Genomic DNA, 25,259 nt, shown 5'->3' with positions numbered 1-25,259 from the left:
ACTTAGGCTTGTGTGAGACATCTATAATGCTAATAAATATCTTACTAGAACCCCAAACAATAATAATACTTCTTAATTTGTTAACAAAGGTTGTTAATAAATCTTATTAAGCTTATTAACACTGACACATTTGTTAGGCACCTATAACAGGGCTCGACATAGCCATTTGTCCGCTGGCCCGGTCCTGTTTTTCGAGCAGTGCGGACCACAAGACTTTACTTTTCACTTGTCCGCTCGGGCCACTAAAATATCTAACGGTTTATATATTCTTCACCTTTTTCAATAAAGTAAATTTTGCGAAAACGTGTAGATTTACCTCGTCTTCATAATTTAGTTTTTCTGCTAGTCTTGTGTTCAGACTTCAAGGGTTTCTATGGGAAACCTTTCATCACTTCTCCTTCTCTCCCGCCTGCGAGCGCGCGGCTTTCACTGCCGAGCACCACGCGGCACGCGCTCACTACTTTTTTTTTTCAAACTTTATTGAATGTAACAATTCAATACAAAACAATGTTAAACAGCAACAACGAAGGCACAAGCCAGTGGGTTATTATTACATTTGATTATAAATCCGACACTGAAGAGAGACTGAAGCATGTCAGAGATGTGGAAGACATGGCAGGAATAGATAGGAATATGTTGGATGGAGTAGTGGGTATAATTAGTAGTATGGACAGCAAGATATTTAATGAATGCATTGAAGATGAAACTGTATCCACTAAGCTTTAAGCTGAATGTCAAAGAATTAAAGGCAACTCCAAATACCTGAATTTCAGACTCAAATGCAGTAGAATGTTAAACTACTTAATTTTGTTTTTCTTTACAACACTGTAAGCAGTAAGTATTTCTAGTTAGCTGAATGATCTCAGTTAGACCTGCACAATATGAGGAAAACTCGCGATATGCGATATCAGAGATTAAAATTGCGATAACGATATAATTTGCGGTATATAAACAAACAGCAAAATAACCAAATAACCATTCCCAGTTTAAAAATTATACTCCAAATGACCCACGTTGACATAGGTTACAAACCTCTAACATAACAGGGCTCCATCTGATTGGTCAACAATGTGAAGGCGTCCATCCGATTGGTCAAATGCATTAAGGGATTTATTTGATTCGTTAAATGGTTCAAGCTGCCATTAGATTGTTTTAACACATTTAAGGTTTATGATTTATTGCGATATTTGCCGTTAGAAGCACCATGAAAACTTCTGAACTAGTGTTACCTACTACACTGCAGTGCTCTCTTCAAAACATCTGAAACAGACTAAAGCAGATTTAAGTTTGATATGGTCTATTTTCAGTCATTGAAAAGTGTAGAAATAAGTGATGTCACCAGAATGCACCAAATTGTACCATATTAAAAGTTTCCGGGGGGGCATGCCCCCAGACCCCCCTAAAGTTGCAAGCACCTGCAGAGCGGCGGGTCCCGCTGTGCGCGGTGTCGGGCCAGTAACTTTCAGGCAGGGCCAGTAAGTTTCAAAAACTACTGGCCCTGTGGGCCAGTGCAAATTTCTGGGCTATGTCAACCCCTGTATAATATCAGTAAATGCATCATAAGCATCTTAAAAACATCCTAATAATAATGATTGTAAATGTGTTAACTAAGTAATTTAATAAACCTTATTAGACTTATTGTACAAATAAATGTCTTACTAACACCCTATAAATTCATTTATAATGCTTGTTAATGTGTTAACAAAGCTTGTTAAGGAATCTTAATATAAAGTGTTACCAAAAAATGTATTCTGTTTTTTAATGCACAAACAATGTTAAAGAATGTTAAATATAACGAGCTTGTTTGTAAGCTTAATCCACTTTGACTGTAGGAAACAGCTGTAAATGTATCATGCCACTAAAGTACAAAGACAAAAATGAAAAATAGTGATAGAGTGGCAGAAAAAGGGATGTGAAATGCAGCGTAGTACTTTCCTCTAGTCTCTTTTGGATGGATGGGTAGATAAAGCAAAAGAAAAAAAAAACAGAAACGAAAAGTCAGAAGCTTTAAAAGCTTTGGGAGGGATTTGTATTCAATAAGCTACTCTCAGGATTAAACCACGTTAATGCAATGCCCACACAGAATATACACACTTATGCACACAAACGCTGACATTAGCTAAATAACAGAAATAGGCCAGCACACTGTAGTTATAGGACAAAAGTTGTTTTTTCTTCTTAAGGAAATACAAAGATGCTTTTCAGTTAAGATCTCAAGCAACAGAAAAGAGTACCAAAAATGAAAAAAAAAAAAACAGACGTAAAACCGCTCTATATGCCAAAATTCTTTTCCCGGATGCAAATTATCCGAATAAAAAGCTCCCATGAGAAACAAATCCCCCATGCTGCAGCTTTTGGTCTGGACTATAAATAACAGACGTCTCTTCATGAGCCTCGTTCAGAAAAACCGACAAAAATGCGACTTTCACCAAAAGAGGGGATATTGATTGAGGGTTTATTGAAGGCGATCATGGCTCTGGGAGTAGCGTGTCTGATTAACATTTACAATTGAAACGTTTTCAAGCTGGGAAGAAACACACCAACTGTGCACAAATCAGGATCAACAAGAGCACTCCTTTGGGTCAGCAGGGTCTTTGAGTGTTTCAATGAAGACATCACATAAGTTAACTCAAACATCTCTATAGGAAGTGTTTCATGTAGTGTGCCCAAATAGTTTCTCGAATTGTGTCAAAAAAATTACAACTATAGTAAGGGTGTATTCAGATTGGACACATTTGGTTCGCCTAGAGTGAACCAGAGTTTGTTTCCCCCGATAATCCAGAACAAATTTTCGGTCTAAATGCACCCAAGTGGGCACTGGTACGGGACCAGAAACCACTCTCTGACCCGCCTTTACAGGTGGTCTCGGTTCCAATCGGACTAAGCTTCAGTTCACTCCGAGTTTACTCATTCTTAGGCTCTGTGCTCGGAACAGAACAACTGAACCAAAATGACCACCGTCGATGGGCATTCCGAGGATGTAAACAGAGTAGGAAGGTAGCAACCATGAAGATGAGACACAGCAACTCATAGAAATGTGGTCACAGGTTCAATAAAAACAACTTTTAACGTGATACACGTTGGTTTCTCACACTATTTTCCTAAAAAAAACATGCGTCGTAAACACTTATCAGCGTACCTTCTTAGCCATCGTGTCCTCAGTAACCGCCTTGCAGCATCCCTCCGCCGGACCAAAGTAAAACGTTTTATACCTGGCGCTGATACAGACGTTCCAAATTGGTCACCAAAATATACAGTTTCAATAAGTGAACTATACTGAATGGAATGGCAAAGCACAGGACTTCCATTAGTCTTTCTCACAATGCTTTGCTCCGCCCTCATAATTCCTGGCCGATGACTGAAATGATTTTTGGTCACGTAGTCTTGTTTAAATACTTTGGTTCGTAACAGAAATGTCCAGTCGAAAGCAGTCTGAATACAGACCAAATGTAAGGTTCAGGACTTGATCTGGACCAATTTAAGTGGACCAACAGACTTCCAGTCTGAATACACTCTTAAAAGTAGATCCAAGTTTCAACTTTAGACTGCAGAAGTCATTTTTGCAGAAACCACTTTTAGCATCTGTTATGAGTAACAGATGCTAACTGTACCTGACCAAGTACCTCGTCTCTGGCTCGCCTCTATTACTGCTCCTACACTTGGATGTGGATCCCTATGAGTTCTGGCATTGCCTGTCCGTCCTGGGGGAGGATCTCTCCTGCATGTGGACATCCCTGAGCTTTCTTCGTTTTTTATGGAATCGTTTTTTTTTAAGAGTTTTTCCTTACCACATAGGAGGGTCTAAGGGAAGGGATGTCCAGTTTTAGTTTAGTTAGTTCAGTTTAGAATCTTTCTATTGAATTGTGTGTCTTCATGATCCTTTTTGATTGTATGTTTTACCCTACATTTATCTGCACAAAGCCCATCGAGACGACTGTTGCTGTGATTTTGGGCTAAACAAATAAAATTGAATTGAAATTGAATTGAATTAAAAGTAGAAGCGTTGTTTGATTGAAGGAGCAGGAGCAACGGATTTGGCTTTGGGAATGCAAATGCCCAACATTTCAGAGGACACACTGCACATGAAGGGCGGGAGGAAAAAAAAAAGATCAAAGAGGAGGATCAAACCATTTTTCCTCTCGATTACCAGAGAAAAACTTAACATTTCTGGAAAGTAAAATAAAGAAGGATAGAACGCTAACTGCTGTTTTTATCTTATAATTGCAGAGGCATGCCTTAATCGCCACACCTCTCCACTCTGCTGTCCTCACAGGCAGACAGAGATTGCTGGCAGAAGTGGCAAAAATTAGGAAGATGAGGTTAAACTGCTTTTCAGTTTCTGAATAAATTAAAGGTCTATTCCCTAAAAGAATTAACCTGTGTGTTTTTTGTAAAAGTACATCTCTTCCCTTTCAAAAATTAAGTCACAAGCTATTGCTCTGACCTCAGGAGATGCATTCGGTTTTAATCAAAAAAGCAAAGTAGAGGTACGGTTGCTTGGATGTACAAACAATGTCAACAGATCACTCAATGCAAAAAACATGTTAAAGATCACAACAACGATAAAAAAGACATTTTAGAAATCAAGACAAAACCCCAGAGACCTCAATGTAATTCCTTAAAAACTAAACACAATTGCCCCAAAACAACACGCAATGAAATGGAAACGCTTCAAAGGTAATTTCCAGAAATGAAAATGAAATGCTAAAAAAATGAAACAAAATAAAAAAAATTCAGAAGTCAGAACACCGTCACTTCCTCTGGCACACCGGCAGGAGCCGTCCCCAGAGTTCTCACGACACTTCCTGGATGCCACACATTTGACTCTCATTCCTTCAATCAACCACAGCATTCTTAAGTACTGCGCTGAGTCAAGTTCAGTGTGAAGTATTGTTTGTGCTACTCTGCCTTTCTTACCAAGCGTTATATTTTGATCTGATCTTCTGTGTCCTGACCCTGTATCTGAATGTTTGCCTGATGCCTGCGCTGACTCTCATCTGGTTCTTGACTATCCCTGTCTGTCCTCTGATGCTCTTGTGACTGTTATCGACTCCTGCCTGCCTGACCCTGATTTAGCTTTGTGCACTTTTAGCTGAGCCAAAAAACCTCCTGCATTTGGATCCAGCCGTCTATTTTGACAGAATTATGGTACATCACTGATTAGATGATACGTTTGTTCGCCTTTTTACCAGGAAGTTATTTGGAGTGGCAATATATTCTGAAAGCAGATATTTCTTTAGTCAACTTTTAGTCAAAGCGAGCACAAACGTTTGGTGATTGTTTAGTCAACTCTTTACCATAGCTCAGGTAAAACTGCTTTCTGCTTTCCCTCTTCTTCAAAACTCAAACACCATCCAATCAGTGATGTCCCATAAACTGTACCTTTTCTGCTTTTTATGTTGTTTCATGTTAACCTTTCATTTTGACTTCTGGAAATTACTTTTGTTTTTAGAAATGTTTTGTATTTTTTAAATGTTTTTTTTTTTGTTTTGATTTCTCAGATATAATTTTTTTTTTTACTATTTGTTCTGTTTTTTTAATCATTGTTGTGATCTTTAAAGACCCACTCTGATGACATGTTCTTGTGGCTTTTTCTGACAATGGAGGATGTATAGTAAAAAAATAAGCTCTTCTGAGTATTTCTTCATTCAAATTGTTGTGAATAAAAACTATACAACTGGCCCCCATATAAATGGAAGGAACTTAGAGAAATTTTCTGACAGAAATTCTGCTTAACAAAGAGTTCCAGTACAGTTGATGTTTTCCTTGTTATGAAAGCTAAAAAAAACTTAGGCATTACACAATCTGTGTTTCTCTAAAACTCCACGCAATAGACGTCTGAAGAAACCTTAAGTTTAAATCTCAAATTCTTTTTTTTTTTAAGCTGAGATGCCATCCTCTCATGCTACACTGAGTGATTTTACAACAGGGAAATAAGGCAAGCTATATTTACTCTCAGAGAAACCAAAAAAATGGAGGACAACAGAGACCTACGTTTGTACAAACCAGGGAAGGAAATCTGCTTTGAGGCTGTCTTGCTGTAGTACTTTTTTATTTTTAGGTACTTCAGTGTCCGCATTAAGGTAGAAAATGTCTTGGGAAAGTCTGTGGCACAGAGAGCAATTTTCTTTCTGGCTCTGCGTTGGAGAACTGAAGTCTGAGTCAGAACAAACCATTTGAAGGGAGGTGGGTTCTGTCAGGCAGTGCTGGTGACTCAAAATGTGATTTCAATGAAATGACCTAAAATCAGAGACTTCTCAAGCTCTGCTGCTAAAATATGATTGGTACAAATTGTTCCTGTTCAGAGTAATCTTGTTACAAAAATAAAACTTAATGATAGGGACAGTTGTGTGTCTTTTTTAGGTTGATGTTAACTGATTTCAGTTTACTGAGCTTTAGAGTGGCTCATCTACCATCAGCCCTTGAACTAATCTGACTTCTCTCAATTTTTGGGAATTTAAAGTCCCACTCTGATCATCTTTTGATCTATTTTCAAAGCGTTCCCAGTGGACTTTTATGTTTAAGCTAATCCAACCGTACAGTTTTGAGCCAGATTTCAGCTCGGATGAGGAAAACGAAGACGTCCACGGATGTATTTGTGGATGCATCAGAATGGAGCAGAGCAGGGAGCTGTTGGCCTTAACGTTGTAGCTTTTATGTCACACAACTTCCGGTGGCATTTTTCTGCCTGCTGACAATGATTTAAATAAAGAAATATTCAGAAATTCAATTTTAAGCCTAATTTTCTTCCCCATCAACAGCAAAATGCCACAAGAACAAATTAAAAATCACACATACAGTATTTTGTCTGCTTTATGCCTCCCTCCTAACCCACAGATTTCCGCTTATCTTTGAGTAAGATTTTCACTTTTGGATGTTTGTCTTTACAGCAGGTCTAGCATAAACGTTGTGATACTTACAAATCATGAACTACTCAAATTAGCAGCTTGGCACTTGTATCCCCTTACTTACTCCCCGTCTCTATCCCCCCTCCCTTTTTCTCTTCCTTTTCACACCTTTCCCCTCTCTCTTCCCTCTGTAAAAAAGAAAAATATATGTTTAAAACATAAAATGTAATAAATAAATACAATATAATAAAAAAACACAAGGGGTTTATGCAATTATACACCTTGACAATCAGAAGATGCATAACCCCTTAATAGTAAAATCAAAAAAGGCCTTCAGCTCTTATCTGTTTGCTCAGTTGTTGGACAGGACAAGTCAAAAAAATAAAAAATATAATAAAAAAACCCCCTCATATTTCATCGAAGAGGGTTTCTAACAAACTCTGAGCAAACTTTACTTTTCCTGGACGTTAAATATGTGCTTTCAGGAAACCCTCAGACCTTCATGTGCTCAAATATGTGATTAGGTAGCTTCTCTTTAATAATTACACACCTCTTCTGCTTTGCCTTTTTACCTGACATACTCAAATGCTGCACACAAATGTGCTGAATAAGGACAGGGACATTTTTGTAAACCAAGTGGCCATCATTGGTCCTTCTGATGAGTGCACCATACAATTAATTGACTTTAAACTTGGTCTAAAAATCAAAATTGAAGCTAAATGTGTTTCTGAGTAAAGCATTGAGTGATGCAGAGCCATGCTATGCAGGTTAATCTGATTCTCGTCTGATCAAACTGCCGTTACAGTGCTTTTCTCATATAAAGCTAATCTGTGTTCTATGTACAATGTCTTTTGGATCATAAGACGCACTTAAGATCCTTTAATTTTCCCAAAAATCGATACTGTGCTTTATGATCCGGTGCGCCTTATTTGTGAATTATGCTTGTGCTTATTGTCCTCAAACTGATGTTCTGTGGTACATGGCACCAAAAATAAAATAAAAAAAATAAAAATGAAAATCTGTCAGACTGCAACTTTGGGAAACCATAAAGCCGCACTGCTTGATGGATTGTTGGAGCATTATGGGTACTGTAGTCAGGAGCCTGGCGGAGCAATACATGATGAACTTCAACTACAATTAACTGCAAGAGTCTGTGTATTGTTTTTAATTTTGTGTTGTCTTAATCTGATAACGTAATCAGAAATAGGACCAGATCACATAGTCTAAGTTTAAAATCCAATGTTGTATCCTGACTAGGGAGTGGATATTTATTGTATTCTCTTTATTATTACCAGTGCTATATATATTTTAAAGTTGTTACAGATAAATACTCTTCAAGAAGTTGGCATATCATGAACAGATCACAACATTTTATTGCTGTAAAGCGCAGCAAATTACGGCACCAGGATCAGCAGGAAGCGCACAAAAACAGTTTGGTAAAGTTTGCAAGATAGTCGCAGATTTGGACTTTCAGGCTCAGTAACTCTTAATAAACATCTTAGACTGGCAGCAAGTGTTTCTATTGATTTGTCTTAACACAGACAATGAACCACAAAAGCATCTCAAAAGGAAAAATATTGTTTTCTTGTTTCTTTTTGATGAGAACTGCTCTCTCTGTGCAGAGAGACAGCTGTCAAGGGACTATCTACAAAGTGCAAGCTCCGGGAAAAAGTGATAAAAAAAAGACTGATCAGTTGTGTTGCCCTTTTTGCAAAGTCAGATAAAAGAGGCACACTTGAATAACAACATGGTTCCCTAAAAATATACAATATAACCCATTAAATTACTGTTTTGTTTTGCCTAATCTCTAATAACCCAAGCTCTTTTCTTAATATGCCTCTTTTATTTCATAGTAACAGAGCCTCGGTTAAGCACAATTAACTAGTAACATAGCCCACAATATATAATGTCCACGTGTTTGGGCGTTAGGTCTTAACAGGTTAATGCACTCTGTAATGCAATCACCTTATGGCCAAAAAACTAAATACGCCAACAGGACTCACAAAGATGGAATGGATTCATTCATAGCTGCAGAAAGTCTTTGTCTACAAATCCTTCCCTGCTCGTGTTTTTGTGAAATATGAATGACAGCACCTGCCTTTACACAGATGTCCATCTTAAAGAGAGCTAGCACATAAGTTGTGAAAAGAGTCATTTTGGTCATTTAAGTAACTTCACTAATCAGAACAGAACGGATATTAAAATGGGCGGACCTTCACTCAGTGCTGGAAAAGCGGAGAATAGAAACGGTGAAACAAGATCTGTTTACTGTACAGATCACAGCTTCCTGAACAAATACTAAAGTTTACTTTGGTGTTAAAACTAATTACTGTACAGTATATGAGAAATGGACTGAGTGACCCCCTCCCCTTGGTGTGCCAAACAGGAAGTGCCCACTGGTTCCAAGAAGCCAAGATCCCTAAGATTTCAATAGAGAAAAAAACAACTATAACTCAGTCATTCTATTGGTCAGAATAACCATTCTTGCTGTCCCCCACTTAAAATGTCTGAAATTGCAAAAAGTGGCGGATGAATTGATTTCATTTGAGCAGGAAGTGAGCCCTTTTCAATGGGTGACGTCCCAATTGTTCCTGGTAAACCCAAAAACATCACAATACAGCCTCTTTAACCATAATTCTTTGCAGATATTGTCAAAGCCAACCCGGTCTCATCCACAGGAACAGACGTAGCTACTACACGTTTTGGGATGGGACTGGGTTGTGTCAAAGCAGCTTGCATGTTTGTGCATTTCTGTGCAGCCACACAGCTTTGAGGCATCAAGCGGTCCTTTGGAGAAAATGCTGCAGTTATTGCTTGTGGCTCTGAAGAAATAAACATAAATTTTGAGCATCCTCAGATCCCTGCAGTAAAGTACTTGTTCCGATTAACTGATGGTTTTAAAGAAACACACTTTACTGTGTCGATTAAGAACTGATGTCATTTGTTAAATACGTTGAAGTTCATTTGATTAAGCTCAGACATTACATACCGATTATGTTGTTTTTGTCCTGTGAAGGGACGTTGTTTATTGGCTTTTAACTAATTATAGAAAAAAATGATCACAATGCCTTTGATTAAGTTAAATAAATGGATGGTTTAAAAGTACATGAGGGTCCTCTAAGGTTTTCCAAGCTCCTCCTTTCCTTCATGGCTTCACCTTGTACATTAGGTCAGTCAATCTGTAGGGTTGGTATCTTTTAGACTTTTGTCCAAAAGGACTTTTGTCTCAAGACCAAAAAAATGTTTTCTTTTAAGTGATTACCACTGCTTTCACCATTTCAGCATAGCTTAATGAATACGTCAGTGTTTTGTGCATGTACCACGAAGTTCAGTGAAGCAAAAGACAAAAAGGACAAAAAACACTAATGCATCAACTGCAGGGAGGATATTGATTTGTTTCTTTGAGTAAGAAAATCCAGCAGGGACCATCAAAGTCACCAGAAATCAAACAGGTCACACAGTCACAGATCTTGTTTCTTTCTTTTTTTTTTTAGCTGCATCTAATTAGACTTTCTTTACTTTTTTTAAACCTCAGACCCTGTAAGGGGGAAGATCTCAGAGCTGTGCACTCTTATGGAAAGCATCTCCGACTTAGATTTGCGCTTTGGCAGAAATTAATTCAGTGTGAAAATCATGAGCTGAGTGTTTCTCCTCAGGGAAGCCCTTTGAGAGAGGACAACCACGATGCCGAGCACTGCAGCTATGCTCCAACACGGCGCTCGCAGGCTGCCTGGTGACTGTGTGACAAAGCACGCCTCTCAACCTTACAGCTGGATGACTTAGATGGACATACTTTCCTCACATTGAAAGGGTTTATCACCAGCTGAACACTAGCATTTGTATTGTTGATCAGATGTAGGACTCAGCAAACACAATGAGGTTTAATAGTCCAAACATTAGATGTGAAGTTTGGCCTTCTACTGCTTCATATGCGTATTTTTTTCTGTCTGAGAGACAAGCCCAGTCTCACCGCCTTCGGGGTTTATTCTGGTTCATTTACTTCATGCAGACAAGGTCAACTCATGCCCTTTCTGTGTCCTGTGAGCAAAAATCTCCTGATGGCTTAGCTGTTTCCATGCATGCGTTACCAGCATCAAGCACGCCAGTGTAACAGGGTCCAGTGTTTTTAATCAGAAGATGCTTAAATACATCATTGTCCTGAGCTTGAAGAGGACCAGCTTACCTTCTTGGAGGACTTGAAGAGCTGGCTAAGGTCCCAGAAGAGCAGGCCCAGTGAAGATAAAAACCCTGAAAGACAAAATGGTTCATTAGCTTCTATTATTATGACAAGCTGAACATCTTTGTGTCCATTGAAGTTGTCTTCTAAAGCAGCTGTCTGTGTCCTGCTGACACTCAGAGCTAGAATTTGTCCCCTTTAGATTGATGTAAAACACAGAGCTCATGATGAACAGAGTAAATCCTTTCTAAATTGTTAGTCAGAAACAAAGTTGCTTAATTGGGAAATCTTTACGAAAAAGAATCCCAAAATTAAAGCAGGGAGTGGCTACCTGGTCCCGCCCTCGCACACCCTCCTGACCCACCCTGCCAGCCTGGTTAGGGCTGCACGTGACAAATTCATTAAAAAAACAAGCCCCTTTTTTATTAAATGGTGCCTTTTCTATTGTTTTTTTCCTTCTTCATAGCAACCAATTTTGTTTCGGTCGCCTTGGGTTGAAGAAACAGGTCTGTGTAATTTTTAGAAGAATTGGCAAAAATAAATTTCTTGATTTCCTTGGTAACTGAGTTTTTCTTATTTTGTTAACCACACCCACATTCTTAACATGTTTATATTGTACGTTATATCGTTTTGTTCAACCTGAGATAGGCATTTATGTATCACATTTTTACAATATTCCCTCTAAAAATTATGTGAGCAACACACCACTTTTGCAAGCTTGTCACACTAAGGTTGTGCAAAATCTACAACTTCTTATTCTAACATTTATTCCCCAAGTAGCTTCCCAGTGATGCTCGAAGAGTTAAGAAGCAATAGATTGAGATTCAATTTATAGCTTGTATTAAAGATGATATTGTTTAAAATCAAGATGGCAGCCTCTTCCTGAGGTCAAAGGTCAACAGAACTTCAGTTGTAGACTCAAGCTGTGAAGACTGCTCACACAAAAGATTTCCTGTAACACTTTACAATAAGGGTCCCTTTATTAACGTTGGTTAATGCATAATTAAACATTATTTACCAATTAAATACGTATTAACAGACACTTGTATGCATTGCTTTGCATTACTGCTTTGCATTTATGCTACATTTTCTTTGTTCTTGTTTGTTTTTGTTTTTTTATATTATTCTTAGTCTTTTTTTCCCTCTGCTGTCAGTTGCTATGGTGACCAACAAATTTCCCACGTGTTGGATCAATAAAGTATTTCTGATTCTGATACTAAGTGAAAAACAATGCATTTCCTAGCAGTTAACTAGAGTTTACTGAGCAACTCTACTTAATGCATAACAAAGCATTATTAATTTTGCCAATGCAATTGCTTAGTGCTAAGTCTGCATCAACAGCATATTAGTTCATTTATATGTAAAGCCTTAATTATGTCTGAAGTAATCATTTACTATGGTTATTTCCTTTATGCGAAAATGGGAAACTTGCCAAATTATACACTTTGCCGCAGAATGGCAAGTCGCAGGTCCTGTGGCCATCCCATAATAATTTTTAAAATTCTATTGGATATCCCCTACAGGTGTGTTTAGGTTTCATTAGTGGACATTAGTGGAAATATTTTTTTAACCCAGTTTCATTTTCCTTGGGTTCCTAGGTGTGTCCACATTTTGGTGAGTTTCAGAGCTTGTGGTGGGGGTTCAATGTTTTGCTCAGAAAAGCAAGAAGAATTGTGATATATACTAAACAAAAACCTGTAAAACACCCAGAAAACCCATTATATGGAAATAAATTGTAGCTTGAAAATGGCAAGTACCAAAACGAAGAGAAAACTGTCATGTGTAATTATATTTTCCTACGATCTAACCACACAAGTGTGTCCTAGTTATTCTGTTTTACTCCATAGTACATGTAATTTAATACTCCGTAATACTAAGCACAAGTTAATACCAGATTTTCTTCCTGTGTCATTCAATGTCTACCTTTGCTGTGACTCGCTGTGGTGACAAAAGCCTGTGAAGCTTTCTCACTGAGAAATGTGGGACGCATTGTGTTTCTGAGCCAGACAGCTATGATTCACTAAGACCAAACACCATCGAAAATAAATTTTCTCATTCCTTTCTCACAGTGCTTCTCTTGGCTGTTGCCAGCTTATTTTGATCCAATTATACTCTGGTGTGTAAAGTTAGATGTTTGAACAAGAACTGATAAAACACTTGTTGTTGAAGATTCAGTACTTGAAAGTGTGCATAATTATAATACAATATAACATAATATAACATTGTTTTACAAAAAACTAATTTACTCTGAACATACATTTTTTAACAATGTTTTATTAGGAGGAGCAATGAGTTATCTCATGCAAGCATGTATGTAGGGGTGTAGCGACACTTCCTAACAATAATTTGATTCATGTCATGATTTGGGGTTGACGATAATCGATGTTGATTCATTTCGAACGATCAGATCCATTGACCTAAAATGGATCCAGGACATCTCTCAAAACCTCAACCAGAGTGACTCAGAAAGAAATAACTGGTACTGAACAGGTGAAGTTTTCCAGATTCCTTGCATTTCTTGCAAGATAATCAAGTGTAAATAAATATGTGTTTAAAAAAAAAAGTAAACAAGAATGAATGGCAAATCCATTCACATTTTAGTTTCCTAAAGTTCAGTCCACTGTTGTTTTTCCACATCCAAATAATCCAAAGGGAACATTCTTAGAACATTCTAGAACACATGACTTTTCTCAACATGGGGCTGGAATGATGGATTGATCATTTTTTGCTGCATTACATGTGTGTTGTCCGCTGTGATGGTCATTTTTATGTTGTAGTAAAATAAACCTATTGTACCTCAATCCAATCGATTACAGACATATCCCATTTTTAAACTATTTTTTTTTTATTAGGTTGACTGGATTACCAATTTGCCTCAGACAGATTGATCTGATCTGGTTATATCGTAGGAAAATATACCGTAATTCAATTATTGATTAGTTGATTAATCACCACGCCTCTACTTTTTTATCATTTCCGTTTCACTTTGTTACTCTGCTCTCTGATCCTGTTCACACCTGTTTTCTGTTTGAACCCCACCACAGGTTAATCTGTATTATCCACCTGTTATGTGGTGACCTTTTCCTATCTTTTCGGTTTTTTTTCCAGCTCCGGGTTTCCCAGCCTGCCCCAGAAGCACCCGATTGAGCAGGGTTTAAAAAAGGCCCTTTTTTGGCTCCTCCCCTCCCTTCCCCCATGACTGGCAGCCACACATGTAGAACAACTCATGCGTTTCACAGCAGCCTTTTTTTCCCTCCCCAGACATTTGTTCTTAGCGATTCCAAGTTAGTGGGAATAAAACTGTTTGTTTTGTACCCCAAGCTCTTGGTTGAGTCTTTCATGTGCCTGGATGTCACACACCAATGTTTGAAAAGCTCAGCAGAATTGAACCACATCCTTGTGTTAGTTTTGGTGCTTCAGTCTTTTTGTGTTAGTTGTTGTTTTTTTATGTATTACATGTTCATTTTTTTCTAACCCAACTACTTTTAAGTGTCTTTCATTTTAGTTTTGATGTGAAAATGTTCTGAAGGTGCAGTTTTCCCACTTTATCTGCTGACCTAATCGGATTTTTTAAAGTGGATTACTTTCAGCAGGTGACAACAATATTTAGTTTTTACAATAAGATTAACTTCTAAACTATCACACCATGTAACATGAGTGTACAATTTGTTGAAAACAAATCTTCTTGATGAATTGAAAGCACTTCAACTCTATAAAAAGCTCATATGATTCAGAGAAAGCAGCAGATCACTCCTGTGAGAGCTAACCCAATGAAATAAATGTAAAAAAGGAACATTCAAACCATAAAAGGTTCCCATCAAACCTGACTGGCGTTAGGGTTTTCTTTTGGAAGACATTTATTTGTGTTTCAGGGACCTAAATTCAGGAAAGTCTGAATTCGATTAGATATCAAACCATGATTTCCATAAATGATGTAACTGTCAATTGTAATTCTAAGAAGAATTCAAAGTGCCAGCATTTTCCCCATAGTTCGGAGCGTTTTTTTAAATATAGAAGAGAAAAATAGAAAATGTTTTGTAGAATTTACAGATTTTACTATGTAACATGAATGAGCTTAATGTTTATATGCATTAAGAAAGAATACACAGATCCTTAACTTTTTCAAAATAAGTTATCAGATTTTTCTGGAAGAAATCTGGTATGAGAAATCAGGTTTCTTTAATATGTTAACCTGGTTGGAGAAATCTGGCATTTTCTTTTACTTTTGTCAGCTTCCTCCATCCAACCCTGTTTTCTGCATCCTCTACTCTAACATCAGCTACCTTCATGTCTTAGTTCACTGCATCCATACTTTACTCCTCCTACATCCCACTAAAACATTTTCACCTTCCTCCTCTGCTTCTTTGACCAACTGTAGTCCAATTTCCTCCAGCACCCTATCGTTGAACAGGACCGATAGCGGTCGTTGTTCACTTCCAGGTCTCGACCGATGCGGTATGGACTTCATGGTATGTAGATTAAATGTGGTCTGATTCGCATATTTGGTTTGTCAAAAATTTTGCCCTTTTCCAACACAACCTTCTATGCCGGTCCCAAGCCCGAATAAATACAATGAGACCCTGACTTGGGCCCCATCGTGGCTAAATTGGAAAAAAATAAATGACATTAAAAAAAAGAAAGAAACAAAAAACACTCCATCTAGGTCTATGTGGAAACCACAGCACCTAAACCAATGCAAATGATTTGAGTAACTGATTGATAATAAATAGTAAATAACTGATTTTAGCTTATCATGTTTTACGTTGGGTCATTAGAATTTGCTTAAAGCACGTGTTCTTTTCTTCTGCTGTTAAATAGTCTAACTGCAGGTCACAGGAATTTAGCACATAAAGAGTTTTATTTAAATTGGATTCCACATCAATGTTGACCTGTTTTACAAAAAGGATGAAGGTGCACCAAAGTCATAGTGATAGAAAATGCCAACAATGGCTTGTCTTGCTTGAATTTCTAATTCATTTAAATCAGCCTAAATCTTAGATAAATTAAAATATTTACATACAGAAAAATATGACTCGGTCTAGACTAAATCATTGCAATTATTTAAGAGGCTTGAATCCCTGAAACGCTGCTGAGTTTTGGTCAGTAAAAGAGTGGACCAAGTGGCTCCTTAAGCATAGAGGTTGCAGACCCTTGACTTAAAGGAATTTCCGCAAGCAGAAAAAGAATATATAAACTATATAAAGACACATGTAAACCGGATGTAAACCAAAAACAAAGGCAGTTTTACTGTCATTTTTATTAACAATTATGCTTCAGCAAGAGCCTACCACACATTCAATGGTTATTATTAGTCTATATGTTAATGTTAGCCTAGGACTGGTCTAATTACACTATTGCATTAAGAGCTCACTGGAGGGGGGGGGTTCCATTTAATAAAAAAAAGCCAACAACATTTCCATCAACTAAGAAGTGATTACTGATGAGTGCAGAGCCTCCAGTTTTCCTTGTGAGGGTTTGCTCGTGTACAAAGCTAAACTCTTCATTGTGGCTCACTTTGCTCTGGTTTTCTGGGCAGGACTTGTGCCAGCAGTAAGTGCTGAATTCAGCAGGGATTCACTGAAGCAACGTTAACGTGGTGCATTAGCCTAGCTTTCTTGTGACACACTTTCAGCTGTCTGAGAAAGCCACTCTGAGCCAGATCTAAGCCTCGAAGTTTGCACTGTGAGCCGCACAGCCTTTCTGCTGTCTATCGGTCCTGCTGTCTGCCACTGCACATTTTTGATTCTGTTACTTCACGGTTTTGCTAGTTAGTTGTTCACAAGTACATTTTATCCTCGTTTTATTTGTCTGACTCGCCTGCCTTTTCCGACTACTTTTAGAGCTGCTGTTGCATCAACAATGAACAATTCTTTATCCAGATTATTTCTTTTTTTCCTTTGTCATCATCCTATGCAAAATGAAGTGGAATCCACTAAATCCTAGGCTGCCACAAAACCCATTTTCTGTCACATAAAAGCTTAGTGCCACTTTTCTCATTGTACAGAAAACCCGCTTTGCATCAAAGGCATGTCTCTCTTCCACTTTGATTCTGTTTTTTGTCCTTTCTGTTTAGGAGCAAAGCATCAGAGAATGACTGCACTGAGGGCCAGCTGTCAGGCCGTCATGGCAGCTCGCAGCAAATGACACCATATATATTTTAACATCATCCCTAACAAACATAGCAAAAGCTACAGGAAGAATACCGATAAAACACATTTCATTTTAATGTTTTAATGTTTTTTTTATTTAGGAAATCAATGAAAGTCTATGAAGACTCTCATTCATCCAGGTTGGTTCCATTGTAGTAGGTTTAGGGGATGTCATCTGGACTTGGTTTTAAAGTTGGAAGACGTTTCACCTCTTATCCAAAAGGCTTTGTCAATTCTTTTTTTTTTTTTTTTTTTTTTTTTTTTTTTAAACTTGTCCTGTCCAACAGCTAGGCAAACAGATGAGAGCTGAGGGCCTCTTGTGTTGGACATATTTTATTTTAACAAGAGGGGTTATTCATCTTCAGACAAACCAAAGGTATGTCTGAATAAACCCCTTTTGTAATTGAGGCCAAAATTTATTAATTTCAATCATGTTTGAAAATCTTTGGTGTTGGACCGGACGGAAAAGGAAAGAGGGGAAGAAGAGAGAGGGACGTTAGAGAGAGGGGGGGGTAGGAGGGTGATAATAGGAGGGGAAGGGGGGTAAGACCATGAAGCAGCATAGAAAAGACAGGTTTACTGGTTGTTTATCGTTACGGTACGGTTCAAATGTAGTACAAAAAGGGCGGGGCCTGTTCACACACACTCAAATATTATCAACACACCTGCTAGCCGCAAAAATGTCCACATGTCAACATGCACACAAAACAGATAGTGTTCACGAACGCATACCTATGCCTTTAAACCAACTAGTGTGAAATCTTTCATTCATTCAATCATGCAAACTATTAGTGCAAAGGTGAGCTAACACCTGTGCTCAGGTGAGTGTTTATGTTCTTCTAAAATGGATGGTGGAATGTCTTTGTCTTTGTCTTTGTGCTTTGTCAATTCTGAAAATAGCTGGTCTAAGAGCTGGTATATATGCGCTCATTGGGGGAGGAGTCAGACCTGAAACTGGAGGTGTTGTCCACTTAGCCTATGTGGTTTCGGGTCGTTAATAGTCCTTTGTCCTCAGCTGGGGGTTGGGGAGTCAGTGACTCCCTCTCCAAAATGGTCGTCTCTTTCAGCGGTTAACGACTCAGGTGGAACTGGTTTGGTTTGTTTAGGTTTCAAAACACTACCGTAGATGGACCCGAAACCACATAGGCTAAGTGGACAACACCTCCAGTTTCAGGTCTGACTCCTCCCCCAATGAGCGCATATATACCAGCTCTTAGACCAGCTATTTCAGAATTGACAAAGCCTCTTGGATAAGAGGTGAAACGTCTTCCAACTTTAAAACCAAGTCCAGATGACATCCCCTAAACCTACTACAATGAAATCAATGAAAGTTATTTTAAAGCACCACAGCTTTTTTGATGTTCAAACAAACTCCAGGTCAAGCATTGCTCAGTTTTCCCCTCACTTTTCTATTAAAATGTCAATAAATGCTATTCTTATCTCCGGATAAGAATCATTGTTGCCATGAAACTGAAGCTCTTTCCTGGGGGAGCTCTGGAAGAGACTCGTTTTCGTTTGGCTTTGCCCTCAGAGTGCTACTTTCTTGATCTACTTCCTGCTCTACTTCTTGTCCCGAATAAAATGCTTCGCCATGGCATACTTTACTTTTTTAACTAGTCCACCTTGCTGTTGAAACAGACACGCATATCATAAAGTTAAAAAATCTCCCAACTTTTTGAGAATTGTATGTCTCTGGGTTTAAATTGCAAAGAGTTCTTTTCTGTTTACTTCTCTGACTACTTCTTATTTCTTACATTTCTTCAGTTAGATTTTGTGCTTGGCTTTGTGTCTTTGCGCCTTCTGGGTTCTCTTTTCTTAAGCTCTGTCATTTCTCTTTTACTTGTTTTTGTGTGTTTTATTATGAGTGGCTTATTTAATGATTTTATTTCATATGTGGGGTTTGTTTTTATTGTATTCTTGTTTGTTTTTTGTGGAAAGCACTTTGAAGTGTCTGTTTGACATGAAAGGTGCTTTATAAATAAAATTAATTTGAATTTGAATTTGTGTCTGTTAGACAGTGTTACATTCGCAAAATCTGAATCTGCACCAGAGGGAAACAAAGCCGACCATCCGAGGCAAGAAGTCAGAACTCAGCCCCTGAAAGACCAACTCCGATCATCTTTTGATCCATTTTAAAAGTGTTCCCGCTGGACTTTTAACTATGATTCTTTGAGGCAAAAATCAAACAGGACAAAGTTTCTGCAGAGCAGCATATGAAATTCAACGGGAGCAACCCCGTCCCCCCTGTATGTCACCCATAACGGAGAGCTCTCAGTTCACATGTTCTCCCGCTAGCTTACAGAACCTCACAGTCTCAACCTAACATTGCAGGTGCAACAAAAATAGCGAGCAACATTAGAGCTGTCCAGCTGTAGTTTAGAAGTGGAGCAGGTAACTTGTGGGTTACGTCACAATCTTTTTCCAAATGTATTTTTGCGTCTGCTCCCAATTAACGATTTTAATAAAGGAATTCTCAGAAATGCAATTTTCGTTATTTATGTTCTCCATCATCAGAAAAATGCAAAAATATCTTGTTAAAAACAACACAAAACAACAACAACGCACAATTTCCTGTAAGACTGCTCTCCTGTTAAATCTCATTCACACTGAGGCCTATTGGTCCAGACCAGTTTTTTTCCATCTCATGAACTCTGAAGCAAACATCCAACAAACACACGTAAGTGTTTCACTTTTCACACCCTCAAAATGAGCCTGTAACTTTATCAGAAAACAGAAAACATGTTTGTTCCAAGATATTTGTTGGTCCTGCTCTTTTTTTTTAAATCACATGTTTATAACAAATCTGCTTGCTGTGTTGTGCTGTCCATGTCACCAGTGCTCGGACAACAAATAAGGTAAAATCTGCTGATTGCTTATTGAAAATAAACTATTTTCTGATTTTGATTTTTACAAGTTGACCCTTCAGGGTGAATACAGATGGAGGAAATGACATAAGCACTGTGCATTTGAAGATAAACCAATAAAAGTCCAAATGTCCAAAATATCACGGCAAAGAAACAACAAAAATAAACGTACGCAGACTTGGGGCTCAATAACTAAAAGCAGCTCAAATAAAACCAGTTGAGACTGTGACTGGGAGGAAACACCTGAAAACAAAACTTAACAAACAGAAACAGAACAAGAAGAAGGCGCCAAACTTTACAAAGACAAAAACAAACTGGGAATGGTGTCTGAAAAGCCCAGAGAGAAGGTCCAGCAGCAGCTTAGCCCACAAAAACACAGCTGTTTCGCTCCATAACAGAGTACAGACTCTGGTTTGCTTGAGTGCCACGTAACATGGGCCGAACCAAGTCTGTCATTTGTTGCCGTTTCCCATTTTGTGTAAGGAAAGAGTGGATTAATGATCAGTGACACAATTCAGAAGCGCTTGTTTTTACCTGCATTTCCTGTACAATAACTTTATGATTTATTCTTTAACCCATTTACACAAGAACACACATTTACCTTCATCCTACATACAACGACTGATTTCGTGTAACACCCACAAAAAACCCGGGACCAACACCGACTATGATGGTGGATCAACCAGTTCTCCTGTGATTGCCCCCCTGAACCCGACTTACAATGGAAACGACTCCTAATGACCACCATTGTGACAGCAGCTGTAGTCTTAGCAACAAGTTGGTTAGGGGAGCTCAGCACATTGAGACAAAAGAATGAGAGCGAGGAGGAAGAGAGGGCAGTAGGCTGTCATCGACAGTTAGATGGGGTTTCATTTGCATCTGCTCAAGCTCCTCAAAACCCATCCATCCACTTTTTTCATCTGCTCTTTGTTCATCTGTCGACAGTCCACTTTTACTCCCATCTGTTTCTGATGTTTCTGCTTCTTCTCCACAGATAATGAACTACTTGATGTTCCTCTCAAGTGAGCAGATTATTAGTCCTAAATACTCCGATTGGAAGTGTCGTTTCCCTCTGTTTCATCTTTTTCAAAGCTCAGTTGATCATAAAACATTGATAAGACTCAATGAGAAATTCTAACCAGAGGATCACGGACAAAACAGGTCATTTATCTTCGGCACCCACTTCTGCCATCCTCACACTGTCCCATTTTTGTGTTGGTTTGAAATGCAGACCAAGACTTCTATATTATTCTCTCCCTGTTTTCCCATCTTTACAATAATTCACTGGGACACCTCCTCGCTGACCTATCTCTCCCTCGGGGTCTCAACCATGAAACCTCATCAGCGCCAAGGCTGAGAATCCTTGAAATATTGATGTCCCTAAGTATAGGTGACCCCCCAGCACACTCTGCAGGGGGTGCAGGTTGGAACGGCATCCAATAGTCAGGCAGGCTGATCTTCAGACCCACTCTGATCACATTTTGATCCATTTTCAAACCTTCCCTAATTATGATGATGCCATTTTTAGCCAAAATCCAAAAACCTGTGTCATTTTCTGGGACATAGTTTCTGCAGAGCAGCAGGAGTTCATCAGAAAGTTCTTGGCAGGACTGGGGCAAACCCTTCTAGCTCTCTGTTTACATGCTCTCCTGTTAGCCTATACAACCCCTCACACCCCCAACTTAACATTTGTGGTGCAACAAAAGTGGCGAGCAATATCAAAGCCATCCAGCCGTACAGTTTAGATCCAGATTCCAGCTCAGACGAGGAAAATAAAGACGTGCACGGATCTGTTTTACTGCAAGTGGATGCATTGGAATGGAGCGGAGCAGGGAGTCCGTGGTCCCGCCCAGCGTATTTTCTGCATCACAAATATGATCTTTTTCAAACAGCATTTTTTTTTGTCTGCTCTTGATTTACATGCAATGCAATTTTGATTTTTTTTACACGTCCTCCACCATGAAAAAATGCCACAAGAACATGTTAAAAACACTTCAACACATGGATAGGCAGGGCGGAAACCGAACCTGTGATATTCCGATCAGAGGTTGACCGCTCTACCTCTGCACCAATCAACTACTGCACTAAATAACAAATGTTAATTAGTGTGCTTTAAATAACAAAAAAACAACAACCTTGGACTGAGAGAGAACACAAACACGGCTTCTGTCACGCTTAGTTTTGTAACCGTGGACCTCATCACAAGTCAGTGGTTTGCTAAAGGAGCTGTTTGTTTTTGTTTGCCCCCCCCCCCCCCCCCAAACACACACACACTCCTCAGCATTTCACTTACTTTCTCCTTATTTTCTGCTTGTTAGTCACAATCCTTTTTCATTTTAGAATTAGCAGCAGGCAGACACATTTCTCTGTCTTATCAGGCTAATGCTCTCATTGAAATGAATGAGAGACTGCGGAAGAGAGCCCTGAGATTTGGAATGGAGACAGCTTCCAGGAAAGAGGGAGGAATCACAACAAGCAAAATAGGAACAGTTTGGGGAATCAGTCGATAAAATTTTTCTTTCAAACTCCAAATGGTAGATACTTCTAATGGGCTGCTTCTTTTGTTTTATAACACACAGTAGTCCTATTTGTTTTAGCTCAACTATGCAGAGATCATCAAATTAAATATCCCTCTGTAAAGTACGTCTTCTAGGGCAGTTTTGTTTTTTAAAATTAGGCAAAACATTTAAAAAGTAATGATCTTTATTTTGGTTGTAGTCTCTTTAGATGATGTTTTGTGGTACAGAAATCTCATCATACAAAGCAACTGATATTTGCAAATTATCCACTCTTTTCAGGAATCTAGGACAACGAAAACCCAAATCATCTGAATTGCCCTGCAAAGGCGGGCTTGGTACAACTGAATGCCTGCAAAACAAAAGCTGTTCTAACCCACCTGGTCAGTCACCTAAACATACAGCTAACAAACTAAATGCAGAGAGAGGTCCTGGACACCAACCTTCACCTGGTTTTATTGAAAGGAGAAAAAAAAACAATAATTATGCTGTATTTCCTATTTATTCTATCTTACCTTTGCATCAAGACAGACTCTGGTTTTCCTCACAGTTCATCTGGTTCAACTTTTTAGATCTGTCTTTTGATTTCAACAAATTATTTCATCTTCTACTTTTTGGTTTTCATTCAGTGCTTCAGGGCTGTGATAGACACAGTTTGGCATTACTTTACACAGCTTAGCTGACAGTTTGCATTCAGTTATCTCCACACAGAGAAAAGCTGTTGCAAACCCGATTAAAATAGATCAAGGGGCGTAAAACTAAAAGTTCAAATTCTTTTATATGTATTTTTAATTCAAAAACAGACTTTTGGTTAAAGTTAAAAATAAAGATGCAACACAGTTGGGGCTCCATCCTTCTACAAATCTAAGCTATGATCCACAACCGCTTGTTCTACCACTGTTGAGTCACTGCTCTTCTTTTGTCTTTGAATGCACACATCTAAACTCTGATTTCACAGTTTAGCTATCCTGTGTTCAGGACACTCGTGTGCAGGACAAAATGAGAACAAATGAATCGTCAGAGAACTGGGGTGACACTTTAGACACCATTTCATTTTTGGTGGTGTGATTTTTCCCACTTGGCTGCAGGCAAATGTTCTCAGTTGTAGGCAACCCACTAACCGTATCAGCCTTGATTCCAAATGCACAAAGACATCAGCATCAATTCACACGTTAGAACAAAAAACACAACGTTAAGGAAATTGTGTTGATTAACTATTTGCTGACGCCTGCTGCAACTTCTGACTCTTCTACCTCCGGCTTCTACCATTCACAGTCTGAGATGATGGCTCCCACTTACTACTTTTAGTGCCCCCCCCCCCTAAAGCTGCTACTTTTTAGCAGCAACACAATGACAGACAAGATGACAAGGAAGCTTTTTATGCAATTCTTGTCAATCTCCTCTAAAGTAAAGTCACTATTTTAGTGCATTTGAGTGTTTTGACGTAAATTGGAGAAGGGCCCCTTCAGCCTGTGTAAACACTAAACAAGAGAAAAATGGTGCAATTCAAAAACTATTACCGGTACATAGATGTATGGGAGGAAGTGTTTGTATTTGACACATGCTGATGCTGGATGAATGCTAACACGTTTTAGGTAAACTGCTCCTATGAAACCACTAGACACGTCATTCAACAAATCACTTATAAAGTCTATGAAATCTATTAATTAAGCTTTTGTTAATCAAATGACATTTTAGCAATAACAGGTACCAGTGAAGTTTTGTGATTGAGGACTTAAAAGAAAAGATAAACAACAAACCCAGAGATGTTCATGTATTTTCTACATTAAAAAGTCATACTTAAAAGTCCTCTTCTGATAGATAGATAGATATTCTTTATTGATCCCACATTGGGGAAATTCAATTGTCACAGCAGTTCCAAGGAGCAGAGAAAAGAAAAGTGACAGCAATGTGCAAAAGTGAGGGGTGTTCCCAGATGTGCAAGTATTCAAATACAAAAAAAAAAAAAAATCTATTTTCAAAGAATACCTAGTGGCATTTTAATTAATGTTTATGATGTTTTTAGCCAAAAATGTAAAATATTTTTTGTAGGACATAGTTTCTGCAGAGAGGCAAAAGTTAATTCGAACCCCCCCCCCCCGAGTTGTGGGCGGGACCGTTGGTGCGGAGCAACCCCACTCCCACTCCCCATCAATCCTAACTGAGCATTCCACAAAGTAGGATAGTTAGAGCATACTAACCAACTTTTTATAGTCAAAATGATTAAAACTGCAGGACCAGGTCAGCTTGCATTAGGAAAACGAAGCTGTACGTATGTCTACATGTGGATGCATGAGATGCTTGTGACCTGTCCAGTGGATTTTCTATCCCATAAATAAGATCTTTATGAAAGCGAATTTTTTCATTTTCTCCTGATTTATAAATATTTTATAAATGCAATTTTGTACTCAATTTGCTTATATATGTCCATCAGAAAAATGCTACAAAACCACATAAATAACACAGTTTTCATCAGAGTGCTTCTTTTAACTACTATACTGCTGTGTTTCATTAAACATTTTAAATGCGTCCCAAAATCAGAGTTTAAATATTTTACCCCAAATGAAGCTGTCAGTCCCGGTTGAGCTGTAATGAATTGAAGCAATTATTTTCTGTCAGGTTTGTTGAGGAGGTGTAAACTGTGTCAACACAGAACAAACACAATTAGCACAAAAAGCACAAACTGGGCCCGGGGTGCAGCAAAT

General features: G+C 38.4%; 1 protein-coding gene across 7 annotated transcripts in view; it reads right to left on the bottom strand.

Annotated features, from left to right (window-relative positions):
* dlgap4b (discs, large (Drosophila) homolog-associated protein 4b) overlaps positions 1-25,259 on the bottom strand; it is a 151,792-nt gene that overhangs the window by 106,130 nt on the left and 20,403 nt on the right. For all 7 annotated transcript variants that reach the window (XM_020703568.3, XM_020703571.3, XM_020703570.3 and 4 more), the window contains exon 2: positions 11,032-11,096. The gene's annotated coding sequence lies outside the window, so the exon portion shown is untranslated. The remainder of the gene's footprint in view (positions 1-11,031; positions 11,097-25,259) is intronic.

This window comes from Oryzias latipes, chromosome 5 (assembly GCF_053564925.1).
Source record: "Oryzias latipes strain Hd-rR chromosome 5, Olatipes_Hd-rR_3.1".
Taxonomy (NCBI): Eukaryota; Metazoa; Chordata; class Actinopteri; order Beloniformes; family Adrianichthyidae; genus Oryzias; species Oryzias latipes.
Note: the sequence above shows the minus strand (reverse complement) of the source record. Positions and strands in the feature narration are given on the sequence as shown.